Genomic DNA, 10,078 nt, shown 5'->3' on the forward strand with positions numbered 1-10,078 from the left:
CATAACGCCATATATCATAATGAACTTGTCTCCTGAGGAGTCACAGCTAACCAAAACATAACATAATATGCAAGCCGACAAGGCTGCCACTATATACGGAAATACCAAAACGAACCATATCGACATAGCTGACCAAAACCCATATACAACCCACACATGTCTACAGACCTCTAAGAGTATCATGGTTAAATATGACGGGACAGGGCCCCGCCGTACCCCTGGATATGCATAAGTCTATATCAAAGCATTTGTACCAAAATGACTTAGGCTCCGGAACAATGGAGCTCTCCACACAGCTAAGCGGAAGTCCTAAGCTTGAGGATCACCACACTGAGTGTCTGTACCTGCGGGGCATGAAACGCAGCCCCCCGAAGAAAGGGGGTCAGTACGAGAAATGTATTGAGTATATAAAACATGAAATACCATAAAGAAGATCAAGACTGAATAAAAGATAACAGAAGGCAAATATGATAATCAAAGATACCAATGCACCTATGCCTTACGAGATGAGAATCATGCATATCTATATCATATACCATACCCGGCCCATTATGGGACTCGGTGAATGAAGTCATATACATATATACCATACCCGGCCCTCTAGTGAAGGTCTCGGTGAAATAATTATATATATACCGTACCCGGCCCTCTAGTGAAGGTCTCGGTGAAATAATCATATATATACCGTACCCGACCCTTTAGTGAGGGACTCGGTGAACAATGCAATGAAACTGTGCACGAATACATACCCGGCCCGGGACTCGGTGAATGATATATTAACGGCATGCACGAGCAGAATATCATGAGCAACCATATGCAAACTAAATCATCATCTGAGACTCAATAGAATAATTAGAATGAACTAACACTTGAGAATCAAGACAACAATCACGTCAAGTACCACTGAGAACTAGAATTCATTTGAGTCAAAATGCAAGTGAGACTCATAAAATTATTTCCGAACTCCTTGAATAACCTAGGAGCACCCTCGAATGTCACTATGGATTATATCAAAATAGGAATTCAGGAATCATAGACACGTATCAGGACATAATGAAATAGCTTCTGAAAATCAAGAACATTAGCCATTCCAGTATCTCTAAGAATAGAAGCTCTTTTCGAGTTTATATGTTCGTCGTCTATTTGTTTCATATAGACCATGCAAAAAAGAAAGAAGGGATAGCTTTACATACCTGACAATCTACCTAATCACCCAACGTCTACTCCTCGAGTCCGTATGTCTACAATCACGATGATAATATCACGATTAGACCATTTACACCACTTACTATCTAATTTGTATACGAACGGAACTTAATGAAATTCGGGCAGCATTTCCTCTATAAAATGGACAATCCCGAAAATCCAATTCAATTGAATCATCAACAACATCAACAACAATACCAACCATTAGAATACATCATAACTCCGCTAATCCCATCCATTTAATTCAACTAAAACAGCCTCCGATCCATAAATCTCAACAAAACAACAAACGAGCTTATAACGCTATTTTCTCCGTTCTAATCCGTTAAAACCTTAAATAAACTTATTAACAATGAAACGGGACCTTAATCTTACCTTACGTATGCAGAAACCACGTCAATACTCTTCTTTTTGGCTGATTTTTAGCTCAAACTGAAGGCAACGCGACGTACAACGCTTTTCTCTTCATGAGCTTTGGGATTCGGGGCTCGGATTTTGATCAAAATGGCTTTCTTAGCCTAGAAGTTCTCTCCCTCTCTCTCTAATGTTTTGGAAGTTCCTAGATGCAAATGACCAGCCCTCAAATGAATTTTCCATATATATTAATGTTAATGGGCCTCATGGGCCGAAATGCAAATGTTTGGGTCGGGTCTCAACTTGCTGCCCCGCCAGCCCAACTTGCATCGTCCATAACTCCTTATCCCTATTTCATTTTGGTGAGCGGTTTGTTGCGTTGGAAACTAGAGTCGATGAAATTCATTTTAGGCTTTTGAAACACCTTCAAACTCCTCATATACTAGGAGATATGGCTCCAACAATATGGGCTAAAAATCTGGTTCGAGATTTTACTGAAGTTGTTTCGATTCGTTTCGTTTAACTTCTAATCCTCTTCCAACCCTCATGTAACCTCTTATTCATATATATGCATACTCATGTACATCAATAACAATCCATACACGTGTCTTGAAGGTTCCGGAGAATCACAATAACCTTAAACATAGCTAGAGAACTCACAAAGCTTCAACGAAACTCCAATCGCAAAAGTATATTCATATCTTTTGTCCATCTTCTATATCATTACTAATAATCTCAAATACTTTAAAATGGAACTCACATTACCTCGTATACGTACTCATGAAAAGATTCCAATTCCTTTAGGTTGCCATGTCACCTCGAGATACTTAAGTCAATCATATATATATATAACGATATTCTTACTAACTCGATTAACTTGCCTTGAACTTTCTTAACTCGTTCATTTTGTCTGAAGTCAAGTAGCACAGACTCTTACGGGGTGTAACAACATAAATACTTATAACCTCAAAATAATTTTTTCCTCAGAGCTTATGTCAGTTAACTTACGAATAATCCAATGTACAGAAGTACGCGATGTAACACGTTTTTAAGAAAACCAAATCTATTGGTGTGATATTCATAATCTTTTCTTTTATTTTCTTATCTTAGTGAATTACTTTTTGTGTCATATGGGATATTCAATATTAAATGGAAACAGAGATAAAAGTTGGATGGGTCTCCGGAGATCCACTGATGAGTATGTGCGCGGAGTGAATAATTTACTGGATAAGGCGTTTGAACGAGCTTCCCAAGGAAATGAAATATTATGTCCTTGCAAAAGGTGTGCTAATTGTAATTGGCATTATCGAGATGTGGTAGAGGGTCTCTTGGTTTCTTATGGGTTTGTCCGAGGGTGCACCAAATGGATTTTTCACGGGGAAGGCTTTTCCTCAAGAAATAATCTACATCCATGCAATGATTATGAACGTTCCAACATGCATGACTATATTAATGGTCTACTTCATGATACTTTTAGAGATGCTTGAGGGTGACTTGAGGCATGAAGGATTTAGAGAGGGACCGTCTGAAGATGCAAAGAGATTTTTTAAATTAGTGGAGGAAGGGAAACAAGAGTTATATCCGAGGTGTGAGAATTTCTCTAAACTGAGTTTCACCATTCGATTGTTCTTATTCAACTGAATTCATGGGTTGAGTAATGTGGAATTTGGAGACTTCTTAGACTTGTTAAAAGAGGTATTCCCATTTTCTCAGCTACTCGAATCTTTCCACAAGGCGAAAATTGTGATAAAATATTTGGATCTTCATTATGAAAAAATGCATGCATGCCTTAATGACTGCATGCTATTTTGGAAGGCCAATGCGAAGGAAAATAATCGCTGTGTGTGTGGCTCTTCTAGATGGAAGACTGTTAGTGATCGCTTGACTAATGCAAGCTCCAAAACTCCTGCAAAGATTTTAAGGTACTTTCCCTTAAAGCCTAGGCTTTAAAGGATATTCGTGTGTCCTGAAACAGCTGCAGCTATGAGATGGCATGATACTGAATGACCCAATGATTGGGAATATAAGGCATGCTACTGATGGGGAACCTTGGAAGGATTTTGATTCCTTGCACCAAGACTTCGGTAGATATCCTCATAATGTTAGATTCGGTCTTTCAAGTGATGGTTTCAACCCGTTTCAAACCATGAGCATTTCTCATAGCACTTGGCATGTCATGTTAATGAACTACAATTTATCACCATGGATTTGCATGAAGCCGGAGTATATAATGTTGTCTATGATCATTCCAGGTCCATCGTCTCGAGGAAATGATATTGATGTGTACCTACAACCACTTAATGCTGAATTGAAGGAACTATGGGAAATCGGGATGGAAACATATGTTGCTGATTCTAATCAAACATTTCAATTGCGTGCAGTATTATTGTGGACTGTTAGTGATTTTCCAGCCTTAGCAATGCTTTCCAGATGGAGCACCAAAGGAAAAAAAGCCTGCCAACCTTGTAATCATGGCACATGCTCTCAATATCTCAAACATAGTCGTAAGATGTGTTACTTGGGTCATCGAGCATTTTTGCCTCCTGATCATCCATCCCGTAGAGATAAGAAATCATTTGATGGTAAGGAGGAACATAGATCTGCACCTACTTCATTGTCGGGCACAGATGTTTTGGAAGAGTTGATTGAATTCAATAATGTGTTTGGAAAGGGGAAAAAGAAACGACGTCGAGGTAGTGATGGTCCGTGGAAGAAAATATCCATCTTTTTTGAATTGCCATATTGGGCACTTAACAAAATGAGGCACAATCTTGAGGTGATGCATATAGAGAAAAATGTTTGTGATAGTATGCTTGGGACTTTGTTGGAAGTAGCTGGAAAGTCAAAGGATCATGTAAATTCCCGCTATGACTTCCAAGAAATGGGGATACGAAAGGAGCTTCAACCATTTAAAGATAATAACGGAAACGTTTATGTGGCTAAAGCTTGTTTCTCCATGAAACCAAAAGAGAAGAAGTTGTTTTGCACAGTTTTAGAAAATGTCAAATTACCAAAAGGTTTTGTCTCAAATATATCACGATATGTGGAAGTGGATGAGATAAAAATATCAGGATACAAGAGACATGAGGCTCATTTTATGATGCATTACTTGCTCCAGGCTGCCGTTAGAAAAGTGTTGCCCAAGAATGTTTCTATGGACTTGATTAGGTTGGGGAACTTCTTTAAAGCCATATGTAGCAAGGTCATAGGGTTAGAAGATCTTGATTCAATACAGTCTGAGATCAATGAAATTGAATGTGACATTGAAAAGATTTCTCCTCCATCTTTTTATATAATGGTACATTTGCCCATCCATTTAGTAAATGAAATTAAGCTTGGGGGTCCGACACATCTTCATTGGATGTATTCCAGTGAAAGACAACTATGTAAGTTGAAGGGGCTTGCTCGTAATCGATCTAATCCAGAAAGATCAATAGCAGAGGGGTTTTTGGCTGAAGAGTGCTTCAACTTTTGTTCGAGATACTTATATGCAACAACAACAACAACAACCCAGTGAAATCCCACAACGTGGGGTCTGGGGAGGGTAGAGTGTACGAAGACCTTACTCCTACTAAGGTAGGACGGCTGTTTCCGAAAGACCCTCGGCTTAATGAAAAGCATAAAAAGAGGTCAAATAGGCTAAGAAATTCAAAGCGATATGGAATTGCAAATAACAAAAGCGACATAGATAAGATAGAATAATCAAAGTATAGGAAATAACAGATAATAGCAGAAATAAGAGCACAAGAAATTCTACTGCGATAATGCGCCTACTAATAAGGGAGGATAACGAGACTATCTACTAGCCTTCTACCCTAATGTGGGTCCTCTAAACCCTCCTATCTAAGGTCATGTCCTCGCTAAGCTGTAACTGCGCCATGTCCTGTCTAATCACCTCTCCCCAATATTTCTTCGGCCTACCCCTACCTCTTCTGAAACCATCCATGGCTAACCTCTCACACCTCCGTACTGGGGCATTCGTACCTCTCCTCTTCACATGCCCAAACCATCTCAGTCTCGCTTCCCGCATCTTGTCTTCCATGGAAGCCACTCCCACCTTGTCCCGAATAGCCTCATTCCTAATCCTGTCATTCCTGGTGTGCCCACACATCCATCTCAACATTCTCATCTCGTCAACTTTCATCTTTTGAACGTGAGGGATCTTCGAGATACTTACATGATGGGGTGAAAACAAGATTTAGTCGGTACCAATCAAAGGCTGATGAGGGAATTGAAAAAGAGGGAGATAGTTTGTCACCTATATTCCCTAAGACCAGCCATCCAATTGGAAGTGTGAAAACAAAATAATGGCAAGAATTTTGACATGAATTTATAGTTATGTGATCAAACAGATAGATATGTTCTGTTCAATACTGAAGATGAAGAAGTGGAGACCTTTATCAAGTAAGATCCATCACTTGTATTTTAAACTTCATTATGTATTAATATACATGATAGATCTTGTCACGACCCATTTTGTTTAGGCCGTGCGGGCACTTACTTTTCCACCTCGGTAAGCAAACCCTCAACCCAACAATGAATAAATACATGAAGAATGAATTTAAAAAATAGCAGAATCGAACAAATACGTAAGTCTCACAATATGTCTATATATAGGTAGTACAAAGTGCAGAAGACAATAAACCTCCCCAGGGTCTAGTCTGAAAATACAAGAGCATCTAAGGAGGATAATACAGTCTGGAATACTAATACATAAATGTCTATGTTTCTGAAGTAAAAACAAGACATATGATACAAAAGTCTTTAAGGTCAGCGGATGCCATGCTCACCCTGAAAACACGGGTGAAGCTGAAGTGTCGATCAGCCACGGGTCGCAGAAGTGGATCCGACCTGGTACTCTGCATTCATAAAAGAATGCAGCAAGTGCAGGTCACTACAAACAACAGTACTGGTAGGCATCATCTGCCGACTAAGCATAGTTAACCCAACTCAGATAATAAAGCAGGTAAGCAAATAAGCCAATCAAGCATGAGACAATATAATCGCAACCGAGTATCCGTCATCACCTATGTAAGCATCTAAACCCGAATATGTCAAGTCTGAGTATATCCGATCCAATCCAATCACCAAACATCTCAATTAAGTCATGATGCAATGCAATGCAATAAGGGTATAAATGCGATGCTATGCCATGCAAATGAGGTGTACACGTGTACTCCGGATGCAAAGATCGATGTCTCGGTAGCACAATCCAGTTTGACTCGCGAAGTCTAAGTGCCACCCGTCCTGAATCTTTGCCCAACAGACAGACGGGACCCTGGCTAATTGCACACAGGGGGAGTCTCACGGGCACCACCCTGGGGGACCCGCGAAGTCCATGCACTAACAACGATTCTGGGATATCATCGGAATCGGCCATGCAACAACGACGCCAAAATAGATCATCGGACATCGGCCATCACACAGTCACTCAAGTAAAAGAGTCTGTAAAATATTAGTTTCACACAATCAACGATTCCGGAATTGAACCTCGGACATCAGCCTTCTCACAGTCACTCAAGTAAAAGAGTTTATCAATTATCAGTTTCATATAATCAACGATTCTGGAATGGATCTTCGGGCATCAGCCTTTTCACAAGCACTCAAGTAAAGAGTTTATCAAAATACCAATTTCGCTCAATCAACGATACCGGATCATCACCAGGTATCGGCCATGCATCATGAATATGAGAGAATGCGTGCAATGCATATGTAAATAGATCAAGTCAAATATCACAATCACCACAACGGGGCACGCCAACAACATATCACATCACAATACTAACAGTGGGTATGTCAATATATATCAATAAGTCAAGTACCAACAGTAGGTACGCCAACAATATATTCAAGTACAAATACCAATAACGGGTATGTCAATTCTATCCAAATCAAGACAACAAAACAGAATGATATCTACCAACTACATATGACCTCAAGCCAACACAATTGAACAATCAAAGCACACATAACGGGGTGGCTAGTCCCAACACACATCAGGGCCCAACCTAAGGAAATATCCATTCCAACTTCATACCCGAAGGTTCACATGCTGTGTCTGACATTATTGTCTAAATATGTGATTCACTATACGAAGTCTCACCAAAGGTAAGTCATAACCTACCTCGATGGCCGAATCGTAACACGAATAACTCACTCCTTTGCCTTGCCCTTCCGCTGAAGCTCAGATCAGAAGTAGTCTAAGCATAATCGAACTATATATTAGAAATCATGAAGATTGATACTAATCTTGCTACTATTTCAACTAGGTCAATTTTAACTCTAGAAATTGGGGAAACGGCCCACAAGGGCAAAACGAAAAATTCGGGGGAAAAATACCAAATTAAGTACTAGGTAATTATAACCCAACAACCAATTGTTGATTTAGCTTAAGGATTATCCTAATTTCAGATTTCTAGAAAAACCCCGAAATTGGGTATAAACCCTAATCTCCCGAATTTTCTAAGTCTTCAATCGAAATCTCGGGTTATTCCCGAGGCCATTTACTCACAAACCAAACACACAGACTGACACAAAAATACGCTGCGAACGCGCTCGTGGTCTCTAAATTTCCAACAAGGGTCTCATTGACCGAGTCAACCCCCAATGCCTTAATTCCAATTTCCCATCCCAAGTCCCGAAATGCATCCGAATGCATTGGGAATCGAACCAAATATACTTACAAGTTCTAAACAACAATCCGGACCTCTCAGAATTGACGGAATTCCAAAAAAGATCCGTTTGCCCCAAAATCAAATTTTGGTCAACCATTTTTCACTTTAAGCCTATATTGTCAACATAGTTGCCCGAATCCAGTCTAGACACCTCAAAAAGCGTGTAAACGGTCCCCTCGGGTCAAAAGTAAGCCAATAAATGCTCGAAAATGGGCAAAAACGCCGAAGAAACTATAACGACCAAGCGGGCCGTTACATTAGATACCAATTGAACCGTTGCTTGTTCTCGAGCAAAGAAAAGAGGGAAAGTAAGGATATACCTGAATCAGTGAACAACTGGGGATATCGGATACGCTTATCGGACTTAGTCTCCCAAGTAGCCTCTTCCACAGGACGGTGCTTCCATTGCCCCTTCACAGAAGCAATCTTCTTTGACTTCAACTTCCGAACTTGCCTATCTAAGATCGCGATATGCTCCTTCTCATAAGTAAAATTCGCATCAAGCAATATAGAATCCCAACGGACAATGTAGGTACTGTTGGCATGGTATTTCTTCAACATCGAAAGATGAAAGACCGGATGAACTCCCGCCAAGCCTGGCGGCGATGCTAACTCATAAGCTACATCGCTGATACAATCCATGATCTCAATCGAACCAATGTACCTGGGCTCAAATTTCCCCTCTTACCAAACCTTATAACACCCTTCATGGGTGAAACCTTCAATAGAACCTGGTCACCAATAGCAAACTTCAAATCCCGGACCTTCCGGTCCGCATACATCTTATGCTGGCTCTGAGCTGCCACGAGCCTGGCCTGAATAACTCTCACGCTATCTAGGGACTTTCTCAGTAGATCCGTGCTCCTAGGTCGAGTCTCGAAATCATCAAACCACCCAATCGGAGATCTACACCTCCTACCATATAGGGCCTCAAAAGGCCCCATAGCAATACTCAAATGATGATTGTTATTGTATGCAAACTCTACCAAAGGTAAGTGCTGATCCCAATGACCACCAAAGTCAATAACTCACGCTCTCAACATGTCCTCGAGCACCTGAATGGTCCACTCGGACTGACCATCGGTCTGGGGATGGAAAGCTGTACTAACGTCCAATCAAGTACCCAACTCCTTGTTGCTCCCAAACGCGCAAGCAAGTATACGCGATCGTACAAGTAATATAGGATTTTTAAGTCCAGATATCGTACCCATAGAGACTTATGATTAACTGTTTACTAAATTAAACGAAACTAATTATCTACACCAGAAGTAAAATCTCAAGATATAATTATTAACTAACTAGAAATAAAATAAAATAAATAATGAACTTCAACCAAGAAAGAGCGACTTTTTATCGGAGAAGAAATAGATCTAGGGCTATGACCACTAACAATCCAGTTGATTCTTCAAATCGTTCTACCTATGGGTTACTAGTTTACGGGTTAATGTTAACTTTATGAGTATCTTTCGAGTTGCTCAGAAGCCTGTAGATGCTTCTATAATACCTATATTCCTATGGTCGTCAGAGGTAACAAGAACGCATTTACTTTTCCATATTCAACTAAGCAAGGCTAAAGGGTATATTCCTATTCTCATTAGCGAAACGATTAATCGAACAAGCTCTATTTATTCTTATTACGCATGCAATTTACATGCCACAGATAGTGTCTAATTAGTGATCAAGTAATTAAACAATTAAGCACAAGAATAAATAAGCAACCCAAAAATATGAAAATTTAATAGATAGAAACAACTTTCATGTTTGGGTCAAAACCCTAGAACTAAAGAGTTTAGCTCCACATAGACATAGAGGAAAAACATCAAATCATCCGAATAAAACCGTAA

Source organism: Lycium barbarum, chromosome 2 (assembly GCF_019175385.1).
Source record: "Lycium barbarum isolate Lr01 chromosome 2, ASM1917538v2, whole genome shotgun sequence".
Classification (NCBI taxonomy): domain Eukaryota; kingdom Viridiplantae; phylum Streptophyta; class Magnoliopsida; order Solanales; family Solanaceae; genus Lycium; species Lycium barbarum.